The sequence below is a fragment of the Bubalus kerabau genome, chromosome 5, assembly GCF_029407905.1.
Source record: "Bubalus kerabau isolate K-KA32 ecotype Philippines breed swamp buffalo chromosome 5, PCC_UOA_SB_1v2, whole genome shotgun sequence".
In the NCBI taxonomy this organism is placed as follows: Eukaryota; Metazoa; Chordata; class Mammalia; order Artiodactyla; family Bovidae; genus Bubalus; species Bubalus kerabau.
Window position 1 is genome coordinate 134,336,527 of NC_073628.1, and position 14,209 is coordinate 134,350,735.

Sequence of the window (14,209 nt, forward strand, 5' to 3'; positions counted from 1 at the left end):
GGTAAGGACGGGAAGCAGAGAAACCCACACCTTGGAGAACATTGAGAAATACGTATTTAGGTTGAAAAGGTGCATCTTCATTTCGGCAACTCTCACACACGTGCCCGAGTAAATAAGTATAAGAACATTGTGTTAATAACACTGTTTGCAACAGCAAGCAATTAGAAACCATTTAAATATCCACTAATAGTAAAATGGATTCATAAACTGAGATTGTTTTTGTTCAGTAGCTCAGTCGTGTCCAACTCTTTTCAATCCCATGGATTGCAGCACCCCAGGCTTCCTTGTCTTTCACTATATCCATGAGTTTGCTCAAACTCATGTCCATTGAATCAGTGATGCCATCCAACCATCTCATCCTCTATCGTCCCCTTCTCCTCCTGCCCTTAATCTTTTCCAGGATCAGGGGCTTTTCCAGTGAGTCAGCTCTTCACATCAGGTGGCCAAAGTATTAGAACTTCAGCTTCAGCATCAGTCCTTCCAATGAATATTCAGGGTTGATTTCCTTTAGGGTGGACTGGTTTGATCTAGGTTTGTTCTAGCTTTCCTTCCAAGGAACAAGCATCTTTTAATTTCATGGCTGCAGTCACCATCTACAGTAATTTTGGAGTCCAAGAAAATAAAGTCTGTCACTGTTTCCATTTTTTTCCCATCTATTTGCCATGAGGTGATGAGACTGGATGCCATGAGGTGATGAGACTGGATGCCATGATCTTAAGTTTTTGAATGTTGAGTTTTAAGTCACTTTTCCACTCTCCTCTCTGATCTCTATCAAGAGGCTCTTTAGTTTCTCTTCACTTTCTGCCATTAGGTACATAAACTGAAGTACACTCACATAAAAGAATGCTACACAACAATCAGAATGAATGAACATAAGTGGGCTAACACGGGTAAATGTGAACACTGAAAGATGGTCTAGTATCATCAACATAAAGTTTACAAGTATATGTCAGTAATGTGCTTTATTTGTTATATATTCACATGTATTAAAATTACAAAAATATGCAAAGGAGAAAACATTCGTTGCATAATAATTCATACGTGGGAGGCAGAGGTGAGGAACAAGATGGGGAAAGTAGATAGAAGGCTTTAACTGCACCTGTAACATTTTATTTTTAAAAACTTGAAGCAAATACAGCCAAATATTCAGATTTGACAAAGATCAGATGTCTGTACCTTGTTATTTTCTGTAATGTTCTGTAAAGTTATTGAAATATTCTAAGTTTCCTAGGTGGTTTAGTCACTCAGTTATGTCTGACTCTCTGTGATCCCATGGACTGTAGCCCGCCAGGCTCCTCTGTCCATGGGATTCTCCAGGCAAGAATACTGGAGTGGGTTGCTCTATCCTTCTCCAGGGGATATTTTGGACCCAGGTATCAAACCAGCATCTCCCGCATTGCAGGTAGATTCTTTAGTGCTGAGCCACCAGAGAAGCAATATTTTAAACCAAAGTAAAACCAGTCCTGCCTGATTTACACCCGCAAATATTTGCAGTGGTTGCTGAAGACAAGTCCTGTTATTCTAACATTTTGAACTTGAGCAGGAGTGTCTTATGATACATTGATTTAGTACCAGCATTTTCTACTAACAACACGGCCCATGAATAAATCATTTAAAAGCAAGCAGTGTTTTCTGAAATTACTTCACTAGGTTGAAAGACTGAAGACACAGTAGTATTTCATAAAACTGGGGGAACGATGAAGCGAAAAAGAGAACCATTGAAGTATGGCTGATTCACAATGTTGTGTTAATTTCTGCTGGGCAGCTGAGTGGCTCAGTTATGTGTATGTATATGTTCTTTTTAAAAATATCCTTTTCCATTATGCTTTATCACAGGATATGGAATACAGTTCCCTGTGCTGTACAGCGGGACCTTGTTCTAATTCTACATGTAATAGCCTGGGCCTGCTAATCCCAAACCCCCATTCCACCTGTCTTCCAATGCCTCCCCCTTGGCACCCACAAGTCTGCTCTCTATGTCCAGGGATCTGTTTTACAGAATAGGTTCATTTTAAATTCCACATATATGTGACAGCATATATTTCTCTCTCTCTCTCTGATTTGTTTACCTAATATGGTAACCTCTAGTTGCATCCATGTTGCTGCAAATGGCATTATTTCACTCTTTTTGTGGCTGGGTAGTATTCCATTGTCTATATAGACTGGGTAAATCTTTATGGAATTATGGAGACCGTGTTAGAAGGCAGACTTAGGTGCCAAATGTGATTTAATTTAGCATAGGCCATTCCTAACACCTTCTTCAACACCCTACTTCAAAATGGGGAAACCGAGTTCCAAAGAGGTGAGTCGCCCTGCAGGTGAGTGCAGAGCTGGAAGGACTCGAAGCCCAGGGCCCCTGGATGCGGTGATTCTGCCTCTGCACCGTCTCACGCATCCCAATCCGCACCCACCACCAAGGGTTGCCGGGGCAGGACAGCACGACGGGTACACCCAGGCTGAGAAAGACCCCCAAATGACAGCAGAGTGGCGCAGAGTAAGACTTTTATACCCGTGTGGTCTTCGTCTTGTATTATTAAGCCTTTTTTTTTTAGTAGGCTAATTACACATGCTTCTTCTGTATTGGGTACTATTTAAGTGACAACTGACATAGGGAATTAAAAATGGGCAATTGAGGATAAAAGATGTTGAGAACTGTTACATTAGTCCATTCTTAATGCTATTTTTATTTCTGCCTTCCCAGGAGAACATGCTCTGTAACTCATTCCCTGAAATCCAGTGAAGTGTCAATGAGGAATCGTGTCTAACTAGGTCCTGAGGGAAGACCGCAGACTGCAGGGAGACGCTGGTCTCCGCACAGCTCCAAGGTGAGCGCAATGACGGCCTTTTTTATTTTTAAAAAGTGAATTATATTAAATTTAAACAGTAAACCATGATTTTTGATGACTGTTTGATTTTGATGGTTAGGAAGTGTTTCTGTACAGAATGCGAAGCTAAAGGGGAAATGCAAACAAAAACCAAACTGGGAGCATAATATGCTGAGCTGGAAGTGTCTTAGTTCTGTTGAACAGCAAAAGCTCGCTATCAGCTAATGAAATGCGTGTGCCAAAATGATATTTGGCCTCTCAGAAGTCCAGTGAACTTCTTCCCATGCCCTGGAGTTTCCTGGGCAAACTCCCCTGACAGCCCCAGCAGCCTCCCGTCCAGCGGGCGACCGGCTGGGGCAGGCGGGCCTGGAGCCTCCTCAAGGCCCGTCTGCTCTCGGGCGGCGCTGCACTCAGGGTCCGTCCTGCCCAGCACTTGCCATTCAAACCTCTCTTTGCTGAGATTTATAACTTGGCTGGAACACTTTATTCATCACTCAACTTTACTCCAAAGGATTGTTGTTATGGTGCTTTTTTTTTGCTTGTTTTTTTTAACAAGTTCCAAAAACACACGCACCAAGGAAAACAAATCAAACATGTTATGCGGAGCCTGATCCTCCCTTCATGAGCTGTGTTCTTGCTTTTCATTTTAAGATGTTTTGGAAAAGGATGCTGTTAGGAAAGTGTGTGTTTCAATAAGGCCTTTGATCAAAAACCAATCGCAGTCTTGGCAAGCATCTGTTACATAATGTAGTTTTAGTTCCATTTGGAATTTAGAAAGAACTAGGATATTTGTCTGGAAAAACTGTGCTCATTTATTTTCTTTTAGAGAATTTCCTCTGCAAAAAAGTACCTGGGACTCTACTGAATCAGGTAAAAAACACCTTGTAATAAAGTTCATGTAATGTTGTTCTAAATTACAATAATTAATTTATATTTTAATTATTTAATTAAGAATTTTTTAGAGAGTGCAATAAAACAATTTTAGGTTTCATTTTTTTGTTTTAAGTTGAGTATTTTTGTGTTTTTTTTAGTTTTTTAAAAGGTTTCTGAGGAGCCACTGCAGGGTCGCAGAAGTCCAGGGCTGTTTTATTCAGCGTTTTCACTAGTCCCCTTGGCCTGTCCAAAGTAACACAACATGATCCTTGGAATTACCGCCGTTATTCCAGCATTTCATCAACGGAAGCCGTGCTGAGTGATTTTTCTAACTGAATCTTTGTTAGCTTTAAAATGAAAGCAGTGACCCTATTTTTCTGATGTTGAAATTCTGTCTAAGCGTGGGGGCTGGGCTGGTACGCAACTTACAGACCAGCACAGTCCAGACATTTACTGCACTTGGTCATTATGTCTCTGACAGTTGTGTGTGACGTCACGCCATAACAAGGTCCTGCTAAAACACATCACTACTTCGAGTTTTTATTGCCTTATCACATACAATCATTCTTTAAAACGACTGTCGTTTTGGATGTTTAGTTGGAAGTGATTGGGGGAAAACAGTTTATTGAAAGAAACAAATTACCTCAAGACACAAAACATGTTGTAGCTCATGGACCCCGGGAAGTATTTGCCAAGAGACCTATTTAAAAAAGGGGAAAGTGTGAAAGTGAAAGTCGCTCAGTTGTGTCCAACTCTCTGCTACCCCATGGACTATATAGCTCATGGAATTCTCCAGGCCAGAATACTGGAGTGGGTAGCCGTTCCCTTCTCCAGGGGATCTTCCCAACCCAGGGACCGAACCCAAGTCTCCCGCATTGCAGGCGGATTCTTTACCAGCTGAGCCACCAGGGAAGCCCCCACAAGGGGAAGAGGCAATTAAATGGTTTACTTGTGTGAGTGACAGGAGCAAACATTGAAACTTTGATTGTCACGCATCCGTCGCTGTCTCGGATCACTTGCTCCAGCGACTTCCGCTGCCTCGAGGGGAGGACAGACAGGCAGCCCCCACGCGAAGGGTCCAGGCCGAGCGAGCTCTGAGAGAGCGGATGGTTCCATGATCCATCTCACCAGGCCCAAAGCAATCCAAAAGGCGGTACAAACAGGCTTCACTTCTGAGGTTTCAGCTGTTCACCCCATCTCCATCAGCAAATTTTCTTCTTGGCAAAAGGCATTTTAGGGCTTCTGGCTCTACTCTCTTCCTTCTGTTCATCAATAAAAACCAGGTATCTAAACTAAGACCCCTAATTTTTTTTTAACATAATCTCTAGCGACCACTATATTTTATCTTATTTACTGATTTGTCTTTTGGCCCGTGGCACACAGAATCTTAGTTCTCTGCCCAGGGATGGAACCCGTGCCCCATGCAATGAGAGTGCAGAAGCTTTACCACAGGACCACAAGGAAGTCCCAGTCACGACTTTTGTATTATGGTTACTTTTAAACATCCCCTGGACTTTAAATAAAACCCCTATTTCCCAAGGGTTTCTTTGAAATCCTGTGCTGCCCGCCCACAGTGGGCACCAAGTGCTGCCCATCTTGGAAGGATGGAGGGCACCTCTGCACCCCACAGGTACCTGTGCCATGGAAGTGAACACCTTCAGCAGGGTGGTGCATAATCACCAAAGCTGCATTCTCCCTCCCGAACATCCAGAAGCCTTCCCACTGCTGTGCAGTTGGGAAGAAAAAAGGGTGGGGGGCAGTGACGGGGGAGGGGAAGGGAGGTCAGGACCGGAAGGTAGGTGGTGAAGCTGAAAGAGAGGCGCGCTGAGGGGAGGAGGGGTAGTTAGCAGAGCATCCCTGAGGGAGAGCAAGCCGCGGACCCCGGGGCCACCTCCCCTGGGCTCACCCTCTCCAGAACAAACCGACCCAAAGCGGTCTCACAGTCTCAGGGGGTTGAGACTCAGGCGCAGTTTGGCTGAGTCTCTGTGGCTCAGCCCCCCAGGAGGGGACCCGGGACCCGAGAATCCGCTCCCCAGGTGGTGCCCCCACAGGCCTGTCACCGAGCGCGCCCCCCAGAAACCTCGGGGGTGTCCCCACCGCCGGACAGCAGGGCTCCCAGGAGCGGGAGATGAAAGCGGGCAGAGGCCGCCTGCCTCTCGGGCCGTTTCCACGGGCTGGCCCATGGGCGCTGCCCCCACACTTCCTCCTGGTCTTTGCAGCTGAGTCCCTTGCTCCAGCCCGCACTCTGTGGAAAGGGCGTCATGCTGCACGTTCTGGAGGGAGTATCACCTGGAGAAGAAGTCGTGGGCGTATTTTAAGCCACCACCTCACTCACGCCCCTGGGCTGGCAAAGGGGACCCACTCGTTCTCTCATGCCCCATGGAGTGAAGCGCTGCATGTACACCCGTTGTCCCCCGTCAGCCCTTTACCCAGCTCATAATGAAAAGTCATGAAAAGAAATAAGCTACACAAAGCTTCAAAGACAACAAGCCAGACTACATACAGTAAAAATTGCAATAAACAGCTGTTTGGAGAATCCCATTTTTAAACAAAATTAGAAGTATTAAAATGTGATTCAGGTAAGTTGAACTTGTTAAAAATGTAGGCCATGAAAGAAAACTTAAAATTGCAGGCTGCTGTTAGAATTTGATTTGGCCAAAAATGTCTTACCAAAACACAAACGCTTGGTTGTAAATTTACATGGAAAAGAACTAATCTCAATAAAAATAACCTCAGTAAGAGATCAAAATGAAAGTTAAAAAAGATGAGAATGGTTTAACTGCAAAGTGGGGAAAATTGGTCAAAGATGTAGATTAGCTTAATGGCACTCACTGTGAAAGTATCTTCATGATCAACATTGTTGGTATAATTCAAACCAAAATGCTTGTGTTTCTACCTAGAATAAAAATGTTCTTAATAAAAATGATCAAAACAGGAAGTACAGTCTCAGCATCTCTGCAAACAACATACCTGTAACGATTCACGTATTCATTCATATGTGTGTATTCATTTAACCTTCAGTGGGGAGGCAGAGGAGGAAGGGCCTTTTAAAGTTTAACATTTAAGGCAGAAACTGGAAAAGATTGACAGAGCTGACTACAGAAAAACGATACATCAAAAAATGCTCTAACGTTAAAGGGAAAAGGTAAACTTGGAAAAATGACCATGTTTGACAGAAAAAGAGCTAATATATTTAATATATGTCTCTCAGAAAGCAATACAAGAAGATGAATATCATAATAGATAAATGGGAAACTAGTCTTATAAGAGGAAAAAAGGCAAACAAAATTAAGAAGAAATGTATAACATCAGTGTTGTTGTTCGTGTCCAACTCTTGGTGACCCCATTAACTGCAGCACGCCAGGCTTCCCTGTCCTTCACCATCTCCCGGAGTTTACCCAAACTCATGTCCATTGAGTCAGTGATGCCATCCAGCCATCTCATCCTCTGTCGCCCCTTCTCCTCTTGCCCTCAATCTTTCCCAGCATCAGTACACTCTACATATTGCTGGTATATACGAAAATTTGTACTTCTCAGAAGAGCAGTATAGCATATGTATCAAAAGACTTAAAATTAAACTGACAATGCACATTCAAAACACATCCATATTTAAAAATAATCAGGGAAGTAAGCAAAGATTTGTGTTCAAGCTCACTGCTTAAAGCATTATCATAAGAACCATAATTATTGAAATAAAAAAAATATCCTATAACAGGAGTTTGGTTAAAAACAAACAAAAACGATACATCTAAACAATGAAATTCTACTATGCATTAAATTGATGTTTTGGATGAATATTTATTTATATCAATATATATTAATAATACTCAAGTGAAAGAAACAAGTTAAAATGGAATATACAGTAGAATCTCACTTCAGCACAAAATAAGTGGAAGGATAGACAAAGGATACCTCTGGGTGGTGAAATTCCAGGTGTCTATTGCTCCATTTGTTTTTCTGTATTTTCTAAATTAAACAAATAAACATGGATTGCTTTTACCATATGAAAAAAATATTGAGTTTTAAGTACCAAAAGTATACTCAGTTGCAATGAGGATGTATTCTAATTTGTTTCTAGTATTAGCCTAGGGTTCCTTGAGCTATCTGTACTGTTTTCCCTTTTCCTAATGAAAAAAATAACATACTTTCCAAAGTGCTGCCAAGATCTGGGAACAGGCTGAACCTCCCACCATCTAGTCCTGACCCCACTCCCACGTCCCTGCTCCTACCCCCACCCTCAGTCCAAACAGTTAACCAAACTAGCTAAGTGGCCCATGAAAGGTAAACCGCATTCATTTCAAATGAAATAAAAACTTAAATGAGGTACTGGTGTCAGACCTGCTTGAACCAGCCCCGCTGTGTGAATATTAACATGGATCCACAGGATCCGTGGCAAAAAAATGGCTTACCGTCTGCTTGAGTCCAGGTGGTTCTGAGCATTTCCAGCCTTATTTACCTTCATATAAAAATCTCCTGATTTCCTTTACAAACGGTTGTTATTATTCTGAATTGTGTTCACTATCGTAACAAAAACATTTTAAAATGCAACAAGAACTAGGTTTAAGTAGAATTGGGATTGGATTAGCTAAAGCACCCGGAGAAGGCGATGGCACCCACTCCAGTACTCTTGCCTGGAAAATCCCATGGACGGAGGAGCCTGGCGGGCTACAGTCCATGGGATCGCTAAGAGTCAGACACAACTGAGCGACTTCACTTTCACTTTTCACTTTCCTGCATTGGAGAAGGAAATGGCAACCCACTCCAGTGTTCTTGCCTGGAGAATCCCAGGGACGGGGGAGCCTGGTGGGCTGCCGTCTATGGGGTCTCACAGAGTCGGACACGACTTAGCAGCAGCAGCCGTCTCCTGTTTCCAGGACACCTCCTTCGTGTGGGAATCGTGCAGGACAAGTTCTGCACCTTTTTAACACACTGGGCCGTTTTTCACTTTTCCTTCCTTTTCAACTCCAGGTTTCATTTTGAAGACCCTGATCATAAAGCGTTTCTCATGTGGGATAAATAATGTTGAGTTTTTCAAGTTTCATAAAGAACATCATTTTGGATGTCACGAGCATTTGCCTTTTCAAACGCTCAAGCTGTAATTTCCTTCTTCCAGTTTTATCCAGAATCTTTAAATCAAAACAGAAGAAAGTAAACAGGAAGCTGTGTTTCTCTGATCTAGAAAGTGAGGAGGAAGATGGGGAGCAGATGAGAAAATTAAATCTGGAGAAGGAAGCCACCATATTTTGTTCCAGTTAATCAGAATCATATCTTCAGCAGGCTCCCGGAAGGCTGACCCCGAAGACCACACACCAGAGAGAGGTGCAGTACATTTTTCTAACTGCCTGATTGTCTGCAGGGCGTCATCAAGAACGACCATTGCCTGTACTCAGCAGTAGTTCAACATCCATTTAAGAGAAGTCCGCGAAAGTCGAAGCATAGCTCCTAACTAGCACTTCAACGGAAGGTTTGATTTATATTTTTAGTGACTGAAAAAAAAAAGGAAAATTTAGCCCATATGCCACAACTTGTTCAAATACCAACATATTTGAAATGAGAGTAATAGCTGTTCCCATAGCAAATATGATACACAAAAATAACACATTTATGCTTTGCTTTTCTGAATGCTATTTGGAGCCAGTTTCGTTTAAGGAGCGAGTCAGGACTAATTCACTTAGTTGATTAGAGCGGTGATCTCCCACTGGGATGTCACAGGGCAGGGATGGTTCCCAAATGAATGAACAAGTAAATAAACTGGAGAGGAGCAGATGCTGGGTTATCAACTTCTCATTTCTCTAAAAGAAGTTTCAAAAAGCTCACCCACCACCAGTAATCATGACTATTTAATAAGAGAAAGGACATTTTAACAAAAAAATCAGGAAGGGAATAACCTCACAATAAAAATAGTCCTTCAGAGGAAGAAAATTTGTTTACCAAAAAAACCCCACTACATTTTCTCAGTATAAATCCTAATAAAACATGATAAGTTAGTATTTAGGAACCAGTGGAAATGACTTAGTATAGTACTAAAGAGATCAACTTTCCATTTTTAATTCCCATATAAGCTAGTTAAGTTACATGGGTGTGTTTCATGGCCCTGGAGTGTGTGTTAAGGTGGATTTTTTTGTTAACTGTTAATTCACGGATTCTGTCTTCTATTCAACAAATACCTCCTGTGGTCTATTACATATTAGGCACTGATGGTGGTTATGAAGCAGTATACAGAAAGAATTTTAATTCAAGAAAAAGCATTCCATAAAAGGACACAGATGGATCAGGGAAGCCAAGGGTGGGGCAGGGAAGGCTTCATGGAGGAGGTGGCGTTTGAGTCAGATATGAAAAGATGAGAGGAATTTGATAGCTCCTGTTGGTCTGGTAGAGGGTGCTATGGTGGGAAGTTAAAAACAATTATCCAGACCAATAAACCTGCGAAAGGATTAAAGAAGCTCAGTGTCTTGAAAGTAATTTGACTTGATATGGACTGTAGAGAACTGGAGAAATAGAAAACCATGAAGGTCATTGCAGGGGATCCTCAGGGTCAAGGCGAATGTTGAGACCACATCCAGGAAGCCAGGCAGAGGCAGCAAGCGGGCGTGGGGACGGACGGATTCCTGACCTTGAAACCAGGAGCTCGGACCTCTGAGTGTCAGCTCCGTTCTCCCCACAAAACCTCGAGCAGTTCTCTTATGGGTCTCCATTTTCCAACTGTAAAATGTGATTAATATCTCGATGACATCTATCCTACTATTAAATTCAGTAAGATGCCATCTGTGAAAGGCCTAGGATAGTCTGACACACAGTCTGAAATCATGAAAGTTTACTGGTTGTGGATATCTACTGACTCATCAAAATTCAGGTTAGGTAGATTCTCACATTCACCTGCGGGCTCAGAGTGAGAAATAACGGGAGTAGATGAGAGGGGTCCGTAGTGAGGGGCATTTGGGTTGCTCAGATGCGGGGCTCGAGAACGATGACACCGGTTAGCAGAACCTGGGAGTCAGAAGCTGAGATCCAGACTAGGAACCATCCGGTCCAGGGATGAGAGGTAAAGCCATAAAGACATCCTTGTGTTGCCGAGGGCAGGAGTGTAGAGCAAGCAGGGGCCCGAGGATGAGTTTGACCATCTCCTCTGCTAGGCTTGGAAGGACAGCAGGGAAAACAGAGCCCGGAGCCCCTGGAACCTGAGAGACAAGACTGTCTTAGGAACAGGGGCAGTCGCAAGTGCCACGTGCCATGGGTGCCAGAGAAACAGGAGCAAGGCAGTCACGGCAGGAGCTCCGAAGGACTCGGTGAGCGCAGCTCCAGTGGTCGGGGGCGGGTGGGGCCGAAGCCGCCTTGCAGGAAAAGGGAAGAGGTGAGGCTAACATAGATCACATGATATTTAAACTATTAATTTATAAATGTATTTATATTTAAATTATATTGAAAATGGATTAAGTTATATTTGGAATAGTAAATATGCATATGAATCAGAAGCTACCAAAGCGTACAAAGAGAAACCTAGCTCTCTCACGTACTCCTCCAATTTCTTGGTCAAACTTTCAGGAATATCCGGGCAGAGTCAATGAATATGTATTTTGTTTGTTTGTTTGTTTGTTTGAGACTGAGAATTTTATTATTACTTTATGATAGTTTCACACATTTTAATAGATAGTTGATTATTCATAAAATAAATTTATAGTAATACATCAGGTATGTTGGCAACCCAGTCCAGTATTCTTGTCTGGAGAATTCCATGGACAGAGGAGCCTGGCAGGCTACAGTCCTCGGGGTCACAAAGAGTTGGACACGACTGAGCGGCTAACACTTTCACTTTCATGTTTTTTAAACATCACCTGACACCTACTACTCTGTACCTTTTTTAAAAAAATGATTTTTTGATGTGGACTATTTTTTAAGTCTTTATTGCATTTGCTACAGTATTGCCTCTGTTTTATCTTTTGGTTTTTTGGCCCTGAGGCATGTGGGATCTTAGCTCCCAACCAGGGATCAAACACCCATTCCCTGCACTGGAAGGCGAGGTCTTAGCCACTGGACCATCAGGGAAATCTCCACACCTCTCTTTTTACTTGGCCATATGATGTCCTGGGGCCTCCCCAGGTGGCTCAGTGGTAAAAAGTCCGCTTGCAATGCAGGAGACATGGGTTCGATCCTTGGGTCAGGAAGATCCTCTTGAGAAGGACATGGCAACCCACTTCAGTATCCTTGCCTGGAGAATCCCATGGACAGCTACAGTCCATGGGGTCACAGAGAGTTGAACACGACTGACTAAGCATGCACCTGATGTCTTATAGGTCTCTCTATACGATCCCGAGGTACGTCATAATTTTTTTGATCAGCCTTCTTCTCTACTGGTAGATGTGTGGGTTGTTTCCATCAAGAACCTGATACAAACAACAAAAACTTCATGAGTGACTTAGTGAAGTTCTAAAACTCTAGACTTTGATGACTCAAGCGGCAGAACTACTGGATTTAACCACAAACAACTGCGTCCATCCGCCTCCGGCCAGATTCTGGGACCCCATTTCCTGCTCTGCAGCCTCCCCTAGCTTTTCTGCACAACCCCATCGGAGTGCTTTCTGGAAATAAAACTGTGACTTCTGCTTTAAAGATTACAGTCCCGAATGCTAGCTCAGACTGATTAAGCCCTCCGTTACGATCTGGTAAAGTACAGAGATGTCGCCCTCCCACTGTGACAGATGGCACTGGAAGTACCTTAGAGGTTGCCTACCCCCACCTCCTCTGTTTCACAGAAGTGGAAACCTGAGAGTAGAGACGTGACCCGTGTTCCTCCAACGGTCCTGGACCCCGGCGTCCCCACTCCCAGACCATGTTCTTTCTGTTTCCTCCAGCATCCTTACCTGCCTTCAGTGATTCTAAAAGCAATGGAGGCCCTGCCTGTTCAGGAGACTCAGGTTTGACTAGGAAACACAGGACACATGTCTTAGGGATCTGGGAAACAGGAGTGCCATCCCTGAGACGCCAAGGGCCAGGCTTCACAGTCGAGTTTAGGCTCTGACGCACAGCAACATGCTGGGAGGTTCTGTGGCCTCCCTGAGTCTCAGCTGCTCCAGCTCCACACTTGGCATCAGACCACACAGGCCTTGCTGGAGTCGTTGTGAAGGTTGATGTAATCCTTATAAAACTCTGTTAGCTATGCAGAAGAAAGCCACAACTGTGTCTAGAAATGACGGCGTGCCAGCCACTCAGCCACACTCCTCCGCCCAACTTGGTTTATCAGATGCTGCTGTGCTTCAGCCAGTTCAGCAATTACTGTCATCGGTTAGCTAAGCATTCTGTCTTACCACCCCCTGGTCATCCTTAACTCGGTTGATTCAAAGGACTTAGTCTAGTCTCTCGTGTTTCAAAATAAGATCTTTACCACTTAAGGTCTTTGTACCTTGGTTACTCCATTTGCCGAATGAGGGACACAGGACTATGGTGAGGATTAGGTAAGTTAATAGGCGGAGCAGGGTCTGATACACAGAAAATACCCAATAGGCATTAGTACTCTTAGTGTAACTGATTGACGGTGGTGACAGTATGTGAATACAGGCGCTTAGTTAATGAAATAACTTGCATTCTTACCATAGTGCTCTACAGTTTCGTGTTTGTTTTCGAGGGACACGCTGATGATTTCTTGGATGAAGTAACAAGGCTTCAAGCCTACAGAGCTACAGTCACGACCACAGGAAGAGAACTGGTCCATCCAGGCTCTGAGATCTCTCAGTTTCCCATTCGAAATTTGCTTTCTGGGCTGTCCTGTTCGACGTTACAGCCTTAGCACCCACGTACTCAGTCAATACTGGCTTATGAATGAATGAAAACATTTATGCATCTAGTCAAAGACAGAGAAACGGAGGATGGCGCCAAGGAAGGAAGTCTGGCTGTCACTGTAGATTTTCCAGGAAAAAGGAGATCAAGTATAATTGCTTTACAATGTGGTATGGATTTCTGCTGTACAAGGAAGCGAATCAGCTATAAGGATACATTTATCCCCTCCCCCATGGACCGCCCTCCCACCTCCATGCCCACCAGTCACACCCGTCATCACGGAGCACGGAGCTCCCTGTGCTCTACAGCAGTTTCCACCATCTATCTTACACATGGCAGTGTACACACGTCAATTCCAGTCTCCCAGGTCTCCCCCAGGCCCCGCGTCCACAGGTCCCTTCTCTATGTCTGTGACTCTATTCCTGCCCTGCAAATAGGTTTATCTGTATCATTTTTCTAGATTCCACATATATGCACTAGGTTTATCTGTATCATTTTTTTAGATTCCACATATATGCGCTAATATACGATATTTGTTTTTCTCTTTCTGACTTATTTCACTCCATGTTCATCTGCGGCTCTGCAAATGACTATTTCGTTCTGTTTAGTGGTTGAGTAACATCCATTGTAAATATGTGCCACGTCTTCCTCATCCATTCAGCTGTCTCTGGACAATTAGGCTGTCTGCATGTCCTCCTGGCTATTGCAAATGGTGCTGCAGTGAACACTGGGGTACATGT